General features: G+C 41.7%; 1 protein-coding gene across 5 annotated transcripts in view; it reads left to right on the top strand.

The window, feature by feature from the left end:
• The window catches only part of LOC121594527 (protein encore), a 67,831-nt gene that overhangs the window by 15,750 nt on the left and 38,206 nt on the right, over positions 1–13,875 (top strand). For 3 of the 5 annotated variants that reach the window (XM_041917879.1, XM_041917883.1, XM_041917884.1), the window contains exon 1: positions 13,272–13,450. The exons of the other annotated variants lie outside the window; for them this stretch is intronic. The gene's annotated coding sequence lies outside the window, so the exon portion shown is untranslated. Of the gene's footprint in view, positions 1–13,271; positions 13,451–13,875 lie in introns of those variants that run through there. 5 annotated transcript variants of the gene reach the window in all.

Here is a 13,875-nt window from a genome sequence, read left to right on the forward strand (position 1 = left end):
AAACGTTAAGTAGGGTTGATTGTAACGAGATGCTGTTTTCCCCCCAAGCTAGCCCGAAAGAGTTGTGCTATGGCTGGTAGTAGTAGACTTCCAAGAGGCTCAAAGTGCAGTTTTTGCTCTTGCGTTTGTCGTTGTTCGGACTTTGTTTGTTGCCTTTTTGCTGGCTTAAGTAGGAAAGGTAATTTCTCCTCTTTGCGTCTGTTTGTCTCATTTAATTTTCTAATTATTCTATAATAATCCAGTCTGCTAGATGCTCTAATTGATGTTTTCTTCGTTTCACGCTTTCTTTTCAGGTAAGGACAGGTTTTATCATGCGTTCTCATCAACTTTAAAGTAAGGTAATCTGCAGTAGATGCTGGAATGATTGTTAAAAGGCAAGTGTTAGCTTACGCTCTTTTAAGCGCTAAATGTAACTGAAAATAATCATTTGAAGCAGCGAAGAGCTTTGTTAGTTGCTTTGTTTACCGTCATTAGTCAATTAGTAAACGACAACATTATAACTATAAACTATGAAAGTTTCTTAACACCAGAACTATCACGCGTTTAAACCGTTTATGAGAGAATTGAAAGTAATTGTTAATTAGAACATTTTAACACTAGAACCGCCGGACCTTTTCACCTTACTAGAACCGCCATATGGGACAATTTTGTCTAATTAGTTATGTGCACATATTTAAACATGGTTAATATTATTTAAGGGTTTCTTGTGGTTAAATAACTCACAAACATCATAATTAGGTATAATGAAGCTTTATTAGCAACTCAATCAATAAAAACATAATCGAATTGAGATCATATTAACCGCATACCAAAGATATCAAGACCAGTTTTCTTTACATTAATATATCATTACAGAGCTTCTAGTGATACACGTTCATAATTATTCCTCACAGGGTTGAATGACAGTAAATCTAGGCTTGTAGCTATAAATTGTTTAAACAATCTAGTGATCTAGTCATGGGTTCAAGCCCCCAATTAACCGTGCCGCCATACGTAGGGTTGATTATTCTGCTATGGGGGGTAAATCCATAAGTCTCTGAAAGTCAACCCCACAAGTGGTACAGGCAGACCCTCACCGACAACGGTTGTTGAGCCAAAAGAAGAAGAAGAAAAGTGATAAGTAGTTTTTTTATGATAATAAAACAAGTCTTTTTTCAAAGTTGTTTGAGTATAGGCAAACTCCCTGTGACTCCCTTTCGAAACATTACAAAAAATCGATGTCAATACAGCTCTAAATGGCCAAAAGAAGATGACAAGACTTTTTTTCGAAAGCAAAAGGAACACCTAAATTAAATATTTCAAGTATCTATAACAAATATTTGCTTCATCAGGAACTGGCTCACATGAAACGCATTAGTACGAAACTCTTTTAGTACATTTTTTACATACTGGTCTATTGCATGTGAAGCATTCGTTAGCACTGACGAGATCTTCCAGCACCTGACACAGGCAAGTTTGCGTAGGCGCTCTTATTTTCAACGTGTTTTTCGGCCGGTTCTAGTGTTAATATGCTGAGTTTTGGTGTAATATATTTGGTATGAAAAATAAATCTAAATTGAAGTAATTTATTTTCATGTCATTTTATTACTTATGAATGAAGTTTACTTACTTATCCGATGCTAAAGCTTTGCCGTCTTGGCTATTATAACCAATAGCTAGTTGAATTTAAGCGTTACCACTAAAAATGGCGGTTCGGGTAGTTCTAGTGGAAATTGTACACATTTAAACAGCAATTGATAAAGAAAACAGCAACAGAATAAAAGAGTAATTATTAAACAGCAATTACTTATCGGTTGAAAGCTTTTTTCGACCATTTCTCGAGCAGATGTACTTATCATATAACTTGTCTCATTTACCATTTTTTGCAATATATTACATTTCAAAGAATCTGGAAAAAACTGAATTTAGAATTACAACATACTGTCCAGCATGTTTGAAGGTGACAAAAGGTAGTGCGATTTCACGAAATACTCATCAAACAGTGAACCTCCAACGATTGAAGAACTATCCATCGAATGCTGTGCTATTTTACATTCCAATCCACTTCCAACCATACATCCTCATTCGAGGCCTTTAAAGCACACCAACCCGAGAACTTAATCTGTGCCTAACCACTTTCCAACGCACAAACACAAAAAGAAAAACGCTACAGACTGTCTGTTGAAGCGTAGAATTACACCCACACGTGCGCGCAACCGTAGTACATCTTTTATTTTAAGCGTTCCGAAAAGCTGTGTCGAACCGGGATGGAGAATCACATTTCCAACCGTCGTGCGGAGACGATGGTGCATTTTATTACAGTAGCGTGTAGCGGGTTGCGGGTGCGGGTTCTTGTGTGTTTGTATACGCTTTCACGCCGAAACCGTGTAGCACTCGTGTGGCGCGTGTACGTTATTTCACGCCGTGTGTATCGTTTATTTTGTCGCTGCGGCGTGTTCCCCCTTCTCGCCTTAAGCACATCACTCGCTCTCACCGCTCTCTAGATCACATAATCAAAATTCTGGCCGAGTATGTTTGCAAAATTTGTATCCAGTAATCCTAATCAGAAACGTTTGTACCGAGAACAATCACCACCGGAACCACCACATTGCCACTGCGTGGGAGATCCGCGGCGTTGTAACGTTGGCTGAACCCTGGCGAATGGAGGATATCCGCTGCTTTCTTCTTTCCCAGGATGGGAATAAGGTTTTTGGATGAATTTAATTTTCGCCGCTTTCGGTATTGCTCGCTGGCGTTAATGCGTTTTCGCTGCTGATTCAGCCTTTGTTCAACGGGTGGTGTGGCCTCCCACCCCGAGAGAGCGAGAGAGAGAGAGTGAGAGGGATCGACCTGCTGAGGTGAATGGAGCAGCCCGGTACTTCATTCGTTTCGGGAAATAAGGGCAAAAAATAGTGTAAAAGAATGAAATCGTTGTACAAATATTGCCAACTGAACGTGGTGCATTGTGCAGCGAGAGGGCAGTGTGGAGTGTGCCAATGTTTGTTGTGCTGCCAGCTTCCATCTGGCTTATGACGGCTTCCCCGTACCAAAGTTTCGTTCGACCTGCCGAAGCGAACGGTAGAATGACGGTACAGTTTTCTGTTTCGTGATCATTTTTCATCTTCTGGCCTGTATGTGATGCGTTTGGCGGATGCTTTCTTGTTAAATGTTTCAGTGGGATTGAAAACCGTTTTTCGTTCGAATTGTCACGCTGTGGCTTGGCGCGGTATGTTCGAGGAAATTTAATTAATTATGTGTGTTACAATAAGACTAGACGTATGACAGCGCGCAGTGCTTAGCTGAGATTTTCTTGCAGATATGTTACCCAGCACCGGCTTTAATGCCACTGTGTGTACAACCACTTTCATCGATTTTGGCAAAAGTAAATCTTTAATGCTTCGGAAAGCAAATGCAAACACCGGAAATCCTTCCATCGGATGGCAATATCATTGGATTGGCGCTTGTGTACTACGTTCGTTTTCACGATCGATTATTTTTGATGAAGGGTGAAAGAAACTGCTAGTTCCTTTGGTGCACAAGAAAGGCGCGCTCTACGCTTTTCTCGCTCGGGGTTTCTGCTTGCTGCTGCTGTGCGCCGACCCCACAGCCTAAAGGTCGCTGAGTCATGAGTGTTTCGTTCCGTTGCCCATGAAAAGGGCCCCGGCCATTTGTTTGCCTTCCTTTCCCGTTGGCTCTCGTTAGTGAAGGAAGGGCGAAACGCATGTTTTTCGTGTGCTCTGTTGTTGTCATGTTGAAGGAAGGAAAAAAGGGTTTCACTATGGTCACCGTTCGATCGGAGCGAAGGAGGCATCGTTATCGTTTTACTATCAGTGCTGTAGTTTGCTGTCGTTGCTGCTGCCGTCCGGGGCTTGGTGTGTGGTTTTTGTGTGTGGGTAGATCGATTTAGCATTTGTTTTTTCCCCTTTTTTCGGGCGATTGAATCTGTACTTTTGCAAGTGGTTGTCCATTCGTGCTGACCGGATTAACTGGATTTGCTTTAAAGTTGCTTTAGAGTTTTCTTTCATCGTTATCTGTGATAAAAAGAAACGTACCATTGTTCATTGTTTCTTCTCAAGCGTTAATATGCTTTAGCTCAATCTGTTTTTATTTACCTTAAAGTGTGTGATGTAGGTATCATGAAGATGGGATCCATTTTCTTGAAGGATAACCCTCTACAAGAATGCACGCAAAAAAAAAGAGTAAAAGCTTTTTCGCTCGATTGTTGAAACCGTAAATCTTGGAAGGGCCGAAAAAAAGCCCCCGTCTGCATGAGGAGCGCTTTGCCTTACTGGTGTCCTTGGTGATGGCTTCGGGGCGCATATGTTGATTTCTTCTTAGCAAAATGGCATTACACATACAAAGAAGGTAGAAAAAGAAAAAAGACTCCGTATCAATGCGACAATGATGATGGAACGTTGTAGCCGAAAGAGCCAACGCATGCACCCACCGGTTCGCACCGTAGCCCGCACCCGTGACCGTCTGGTAAATTTAATTTCCTGGAACTCGTTCGACCAGTCAGCATTAACTCGCTTCTCTTGCCGTGCGAGATTTATCAGGGTACGCGGAAGGGTGGGTTCGTTGCCCTGTTGCCTAGTGTCGATCCTTATTGCCGCAAGGATCGTTCGCGGTGGGCACCAAGTTCGCTGCCTTACGTGTGCTGCTCGGTAGAATGACTATCTTTGGTGGGGGAAATGGATGTTGAAGTAGTAGTTGGTAGAAGTCATCATGATGCAGAGCAAAGGGTACAGAAGAAGCGTGGTGGAGGGGTTTTGTAAGTGATATGCAAAAGTGTTACGTGGCACGTGGAAATTCCATTGTGGCGCTAATCGGTTCGGGGAAATATGTTGAAATATGAAACACAGCAAGTATGGGGTGAGGTGGTATGGGCTTGCAATATCAGTTGATGTCACAAAAGTATTATAATATGTCGTAAATATCATAAAACCAGTATAGAAATGGGATGTAAATGGTGACATTCTTTGTTATACCATTTTTGTTATACAGCTCGTTGTAATTATCATATAATATCAGCTTGTGATAATTGTATGATGTTGTTTTATAAAAAATAAAGCAATAAATTCATTCCTTAGATTTTTTTGTCGGGACTGGCAGGAACATAAACGATTGTTTGTACTTTAAAATATTCGAATTAAACCCTTTATGTATAATGATGCAGATTAAATTGCACTGAAAGCAAGCGGAATCTCCTCCACAGCGTCGGCGTACGAAGCCCGAGCTCTGTCGGTCGGGGTGCAAAACCCATGCACCAGTGACCTATTTAAACCCCGACGGAACGGAAGCTGACAGCGACCGCCTTGCAGCAGCAGCAGCAAGCCAACTACACTGCAAGGTACATCAGCAGCTCGGACGCTCAATCGTATACTGACGAGAGTATTGGTTAGTGCTGCCGGGCTGCACGATACGGTTGTGTTAGTGTGCCACGGCTGGTATGACGCCGTGAGTGTGTTTTTTCTTCTTCGCAACCACTTTGGTGTGGTACTGGGCGAAATTGCGTAGTCTGTTGTTTTTTTGTTGTTCCCTAGGTCGTCTTTTTCAATGCTTCTAACTGACAACGAACCAACACGGTGGTGAGAGCGGGAAGCTCCAGCATCCTCTTCGCCTCTTCGGGAAGTATGTTCGAAAGGAATTGGTTTTATTAGGTTTTCGGATTTGACAATATTGAAAGAGGTGGTACGCTGTGGAGATTTTGAACCAGCAGCAGGAGAAAGGGTTTTGCTTCATGATTTGGAGTTTTGCTGATGTCGTTTTTAGTGTAAATAAAGGAGGAATGCCTTTATGTGGGTTATTGAACAAAAAAAACTGCTCAATTTGTGTAATTATCTCCAATCTTTGCTGTCTTTATACTGTTTTTACTTCCTTTTATTACTAAAATAAGGAACAGAGGTTAGCTCACTTCCCAGTGCTTATATGCGCCTGCAACCACTAATCATCAGCACGTGTGTACACGGAACGCATGATTTTGCGGTAATAGGCCTTTCACTACCACTGCCATACAGCTTGCTAGGCTAGATCTGGATCACCCCTGGCACAGTGGCGAGAATAGCAAGAAAGAATGGGTAAAATGAAAAACAAAATAGCAATATAGTGCTCAGGGAAACTATCGCCTTGGCCGCCGCTGCCACCATAAAACTGTCGATGTGTTGGTGTCTGTTTCTTTACACTATTTCTATACGGACGGATACACACACATACATCGTCATCGATGAGCGTGGTGAACCTTGTTGTGTGTGTGTGTGTGTGTGTGTGAGTACCCAGACCTCCGTAGCAGCATAGTGGGCCGGTCGGGGTGACGCCCACCCACTTCACAAGCCGTCCATCCATCCCGCCACGGCCGGTGTGCAAAGCGCTAGAATAGAGAAAATCGATTTTTCCCTCCTACTCATTTGCACCACCGGTTGAGTACGACGTTCTGGCTGCGCTAGCGAGAACAGCACGAACGAACCGGGAGTGTCGGTGTGGTTGCTCGCTAGCTTTTTAGCGAAGGCTTGCTACTAGCACTTTAAATTCTGGTCCAATTCCTGAGGAGAGTTTTGGACGATATGGGAACTCCAGGAGGGATCTGTCTTAGAAGGGATGTGATTGAGTTTTTAGCGTTTTAGCTTGTTTTTTCGTGGATATGAAATGGAAATTTGAGTTTTTATAGAACAAAAATAAATTTAAGAAAGGCATAAAATATACCGTAAATTGAAAGGGAGCGAATCTTTAAGCAAACCGTATCTGAAGGAAACATGCGCGAAGTTTGCCTTTTTTCTTGCATGTGCATACATTTCCTTAAATATTCCAGTGTACCTTTGTGCTTGAACCGGGCATTTTTAGAGAGAAAACTTTCAGTTCGTCACGTAAAAGCAAGATATATAGCGAGAGAGCGAGAGAGAGAGAGCGGCTGTGAGAGTTGTATCATTATTGCGCTGGTCGGGATGCAATTAAGGGCTTTAGTTGTCTGGAGCGTGGGACAAATTATGAACAATTAAATTAGTAAGTTTATTTGTACAGAAACAAGTGAGTCGAGAAACAAATGACTTTTTTAGCGAGGTAAATGCACACAAATGTTTGCTTCGAAGCAGTAACTTTAGTGTACCTAACCGGTAGGTAAATGTTGTTGCCATTATCAGCCATTATGGTTTGAAGAATGCTTGAGGTACTGGGCGTCTCCATCTCACGAACGTTTGAGTGTAGCGCGGTTTAGCTAGTTTAAAATATGTAAAATATTTGTATAAAACCAAAACGTCCGAGTACACCCGGGATAAAGTGCCCTTCCATGACTCAGAGAAGGAAATGTTTTCCAAGCGGATATGGATTGTAGCGCCATGAACTATACTTGTATAATTTAGTTTTAAGCAATACGGCCTTTTTTGACCGTTCCTCCTGTTTAAAAAAAGTAAAATATGTTATAAGTATAAACGATTGTTTCCGGGTTTTTCCTCCCTTTTTTGTTCTACTGTACAACGTCAAGCATGTACATGTTCATGGTGGTTGCCTGTTTAGTATAAAACATAGTATTTTTACTCATTTATCTTTCGTGATATCATGTGCAAATGTTGGCTAGCTATTGCGCTTAACTTACCGTTATCAAATTTGCACAACAGTGTTGTGTGTGACAGCCGGTCTCATGGTACAGTCGTCAACTCGTACGACTTAACAACATGCCCGTCATGGGTTCAAGCCCCAAATAGACCGTGCCGCCATACGTAGGACTGACTATCCTGCTATGGGGGGAAAATCAATAAGTCACTGAAAGCCAAACCCACAAGTAGTGTGGTACAGGTAGGCCTTGACCGGCAACGGTTGTTGAGCCAAAGAAGAAGAAGAAGTTGTGTGTGACATTACATTAAAGCTGTGATTACATTCAAATAAAGCTATGCACTGATATGAAGTTTTTTTTCACACAATTTATTATCAACAGCTTTGGCCGGTTTGCGAGTAAACACGATTGTTGTTTTAACCAGTCAAGGGCAAATATGTTTTCGTGTTATATGTCTGTCTGCCTCGTTATATATTTGCTCCAAGCAGTTCACGATTAGCCACGCTAGTATAAAAACTCTGCGTTAGGATAGAAATCTCGAGCAGTGATCTGTAGCACAGCAGGGATACAGAAACGTTACAACATGGGAAGTGCAGCCATAGTGTGCTTTGTGATCGGTGTAGTGGGTGTGTTCTCAAACACCAGTGTTGCGTTGGATGTCATCAAGGCAAACCCGATGAGCGATGAGACACCGGAACGACTCAAAACCATGTCAGCCGGTACAGTCGTCCCTTATACCTATTCGGCCACTTATTGGTACGGATACTATGCCTACGCTGGCCAGTTCCCCTACCATGCTGAAATCAATTTCTACACAAACAACTACTTATACAAGCGTGCCGGTGGGCTCATTACACTGAATTACGTGATTACGCCGGCCAGTTCCTTTCATCATTACTTTATCCACGGTGACATGCTGTACAGTTACATTACCTTGGGAAATGTGTTTAACAGCACTACACAGTGGGTGCAGACCATCAACTACACCAAGAGCAGTATTGTAATGCATCCCTTCTACCACTATACGAACGAAGATTATTACAATATTGCGATGATACGATTGGATCGTCCGGCCATCCAAACTAGATACGTGAAACCGATTCGTTTGCCGAAACTGTCCGATACTCGGACCTACCTGACGATGGAAGGAACTTCCCGCGGTACAACCAAAGAAGAAGGTTTATCATATTTGAGTAATCCATTGCTGTCCTTGTCGATCTGTAGGCAACAACTAACTAGCTATACATTCCACGATCAGCACTATTGTACGGATGTATATCGTGGAGGTTCATTCTGTAACCGGCAGTATGGCTCGTCGCTGACAGTAGAGGATGAAAACGGGCCGGTGCTGATTGGGGTTGTTGATCTTCTGTTCCAATGCTCTTACAGCTATCCTGTTCGTTACGTTCACTTGTCCGCGTTCCGCGAATGGATACAATTGAGCTCGGATTACCGGTTTGACTACTAGAACGATCGTCCAAGCAGGAAGTGGCTTATCAAGATATAGAACCACAAAAGGGAATTGTGTGAAAAGCTTTTGTTTTAAATAAATGTCCTAAAAGATACGATTCACTCGATCGTCTACAGGTAGAAATAGTACACAATATGAAAAATTGTGTTTATTGTTTTAGTGAAATAATAGAAAACATTTATACAGGTATTCCCTGACATACGCCATTAATGCGGCCCGGAAGCAATACCGTATCTCGAATATTCACTCGAATGTAGAGGTTTTCAGTCAAATTATAGCTAATTTTCGTATTATTTCGCTTGAAGTGGTAAGTTTTAGCCGCTAAATTAATTGATTGGCCTGATTTCAACCAAAGAATGTACAATGTTGTACCTTTGAAAGTAGTTTTTAAAACTCGACCAAAAGGGAATTTATTTTGCATTTGATGTGCCAAATCAGTACAATTTGCTTAAAGAACTGTCAAATTAAACAAAAATCGCATATATCACGTATATCGTGGAATACACGTACTATTTCATTTCTCTAGAACTGTGTTTGTGACATTTGTTAGTGTTGTAGTGTATATTAGAAGATGGCTTACAGGCATTTATGATGAACAACAGTGCTGTTTTCTTCTTGCTTCGCTCATTCGCTCATTCATGATTAGGGTGTTCAACAAAGTTCGTCATTTGTTTGAGTTTGGAACCTCAGTGCAATCCTTTAAAAACTGCCTTAGAAGCGAATTATTAAGATGTTCCTACTACTTATTTTAATCTAATATTAGACTTAAGAACATTCACACGGATCCATTGCTATCCATTGAACGAGTAATAAACAATTAAACAATTAAACAATTACTTTGAGCTTATCTTATCTAATTTTGTACTGATATAACTTCTCAGAACATTGAGAATGTTTGGAAAAGATTAGCTGTGGTCTAGCTGACATGAATAATAAAGGATAGATTTGCCATGAAGAAATTTGATTAGATATGTTGCTTATTTGCCGCTCTCATGAGTGGTGATAAACATGGTGATAAACTTTAACACTATTAGTGCCAAACCATTTTGGTTTATGTTTCCCTCGGTGCCAAGCACTTTTTGTTTACATTCTTGATGGCTATCATATATGACAGCCATGCCCCCAAGGGAAGTGATACTGAATATAAACAAACTAAAAGACGATTAAAATAATGGTGTTTAATACAATTCTGGTTGATTACTTGTTGTGTTTTCATTATTTTGCTTTGTTTTGATCATTAAATAGTGAAAACAACTGGTTAATGTTATGTATAGATTTGTTTTCAATAAAATGTTTCATTGAAAAGCGATCATGTAAACAACGTATGTTGACAATCAGATAATATTTTAACTAATGTCTGCTGTACATTATCTTCTTCTTCTTCTTTCGGTACCACTTGTGGGGTTGGCATTCAGTGACTTATAGATTACATTATGGATAGCAGGATAGTCAGTCCTACGTATGGCGGCACGGATTATTTGGGACTTGAACCGATGATGGGCATGTTGTTAAGTCGTACGAGATGACGACTGTACCACGGCTATGCATTATACGGTTTGAAAACTCACAAACTCACAAAATATATGTGGCTGCACTGTATTGATCGAAGGAATTGTTATTTTGCATTTATTTTCTCGATTTTCGACCACTTATGGGTGTCAATGAATTATTCGAGGAAAAAAAGGAAAAAACTGTAAAATCCGGCAAATTTGACCTCTGACATGACCATAGTGTCAAATTATTCGAACGGACTATGACCATAATAATGTCAACTGTGCGATCGTATGAAGTGTAACAATAAAGAACCATTCTGCTTTGGATCGTTGCCTAGGCAACATCTTCAGCGTTTCACCTTAAGTCTTCAGCCTTCAGTTCTTCCGCCTTCTGTCAATAAATTGTTGTAAAATCAGTGGTCATTACAAAACAAACATTTGCCAAAACTGCATACATTATAAATTTATTTAGCATAAAGTTTCATAACATTTCACAATATTGCGCCCTTACTGTTACAAGATATTAAGATTTAAAGACAATTATTCCTGGCTATCATATACCCCAGAAAAACATAACTGGCTATCATATATGAGAGCCATGGCACACAAAGTGTTAATTTGTTATACATTTACAACCTTTTCACGCTCGTGAGCTATGAAGCCCAAGATAAGAGTAAAAATCTTGAAAACCCAATCGTAAAGAAACCTAATTTTGACGACTTTTTTGACGATAGTGGAAACCTTGTTTTGTTAAAGGAATATATTGAGGAATGGGTTGATCAATTGCGATCGAGTTGATTGTCGTAATGTATTGATTAATTGCCCGATTGGCGAATTCAAATGATTGCACTTTACAGATCTGGGTATTACAAATATGATAAAATATTGTTAAAAGTATAGAGAATATGTGTAACACCTGCACCATTTGTCACACAATTGTAAAAAGATCATGCCTTCTCTGCGTTACATGAGTGTGATATGGCAACGAGCAAAGATAACAAGATATCAGCATTGTATCATCAACAGTTTCACAACAGTGTTGTGTTGAAAAAAATCTCACGCTCGGTTCTGTTCGATGATAGCACGAACAGCACTTGCATAGCGAAATATTGTTTCACCTCTTACTGGCAGGATCAGTATTAATAATTTAACGTGTACGCCCAGAAGGAACCGTTGATGGTCACTCCAATCACCATACAAAATGCGTGATCGACGTTAACCGGATATGGTGCCTGTCCTTACTGTTCGACTCGTGACAAGAAACAAACAATTGCAACGGACCTAAAAACGAAACAAGAAAACCGTCCGCAAAAACGAAAGAAACGAACGGTACGCGCACGAGCTACCGATTGCTGATGATGATGAGAATGTTGATGATGATGGAATGTTTTAGCACTCTCGAACGTGTGGTGCGGCGAACGGATTGTGCACAAGGCGCGCTGTGCGTTTGTTGTGTGTCTGTCATGGTTCGGAATTTCCCGTCCGAAGAAACCATTCCATTTCGTACCGCCGGTCCTGTGCTCCCGTTCCCTGTCCTCGTATCTGGGGTCTGGTAGCCTTCATCGGCGCGAACTTTCCGATGTGTTTGTACCGCTGGTGCCGTGTAGCAACGCATTTTGGCGGCGTGTGTTTGTTGTTGTCGTTGTTTTTTTTTGCTGCAAATAAACGCAGAGTTGTCAAACGTCGCAGCACGGGCTAAAAAGAAAGGTGTAGAAGATAGCAACATGCCAACATGCGAGAAAAGGTACACTGAGCACAGACAGAAAGGTTGGAAAGAAGGTAAAATAATTTTTCCATTCGGATATTTTTCTACTCTCTGTGTGAGAGAGTAGAGAGCGCTGCCCTGTAGATAAGAGAGAGAGAGAGAGAGAGGCAGAGAGGAAAGAAAGAGAATACGCGTAAGCGCTCATCAGCATAAAGGAGAGTTTTTCTTTTTCCCTCAAAAAAGGAGGGGTATAGAATCTCATTATTCAACAGCTGCGCTGAGAAACGGTTGACGAGATTTGCAGGTTGCAGCGGTTACAGTGCTTGGAATAATTATGCACTAGATAAAAGATGCCATAATTACGTTATTTCACTTTATTTAAATAGTTTGTTTCCAACAGTTTAGTAAGCTTTTCATTTCTTTTTATGTGTTTTATTGCAATGTGCCTCAACAAAGGCTCCTTTGACTCCATTTGATGACCTAGAATATGAGTTCCAATGTTGCTACTTTTTGGCCGTGTATGCATTTTTTAGATACTTACTCTGTTTATCGGAATGTAGGCATGCATTATTGCTAAATATTTTTTAAATCAGTATTCGATTTTCGTTTCGAATGTTTGAGAGCGTGTCATTTACGAAAGGGAAAGAGAGGAAGAGCGAGAGAGCATAAGAGCGGATGATTTTGTAAGGGGAAAAAGTCAGTCTCACAGACAAAATGCGTTTCTATTTACCTTCACAAGGTGGGTCATCCAGCCACAATCAGGAAGAAGAGCGTGCTCGTTTTGCGTGTGGCTGGCGAGGAAGCGACCGAACACAAACAAGAGAAAATGCACGCACCCGCGCAAGAGAGAGAGAGCGAGAAGAGCTCGCGGAAAATCGGATCACGCGGAAAACGCATACCATTGCCGTGCTCATTATCTCTCGCTCTCTCGCTCTGGCTCTCGCTCGCGATTGTTTGCCTCGGTTCGTTTCCGTGTTCGGGGCCGATGGAGAAAACCCCCCACTCCCCCCGGGAGAGGCGCACAGGAGGACGTTCGGCTCGTCGTACCCGGGACGATGGCCCGGCCATGACCGGGATTCCGGCGGTTCGGTCACCACCAGTTCGGTTCTGAGCCTTCGCGAAGCCCCACACGCGTTCGCCCGTCTGTGCAAGCGACCGAGTTCGTCTGCGTGTGCGTGACTGTGTGCGCTGCGCGCGTGTGTGTGTGCGTGTGTGCGCGCGACTGTGTGTATGTGAGTGTGTATTTTGCAGCACACCCCGTGAGTAGTGTTGTGTTCACCTCTGTTTGGTGCTGTTTGCTCACTGCTAGCACTTACATATTTCCGTGCGCATAGAATATTGTGTGTTTTTTTAGGGGTTGCTGGTTTGGTTGTTGTTGTTTTTGCTGTTTTTGGCGGTCGCCAGCCAGAATATATTAGCCAGTGGTGAAATCGAACCTGTGAACCTGACACAAAACGTAGCCCTTTTTTTATGGACGCATGTGTTTGTGTGTGTGGTATTGGGGTGTTTGTGAATTTCCATCTCTAATTTTCCTTGGTCGCATTATCTCATCGTGGATGCTGCTTGTATGTATGTGTATGTGTGTGTGTGTGCGTGTCAGTTATTGCGCTTCGAGAGCATCGTCTTCGAAACGCGTTTCCATGGGGAGAGAGCATGAGTTGGGCTGTTGGCTGTGGCTGTGACA

This window comes from Anopheles merus, chromosome 2L (assembly GCF_017562075.2).
Source record: "Anopheles merus strain MAF chromosome 2L, AmerM5.1, whole genome shotgun sequence".
Taxonomy (NCBI): Eukaryota; Metazoa; Arthropoda; class Insecta; order Diptera; family Culicidae; genus Anopheles; species Anopheles merus.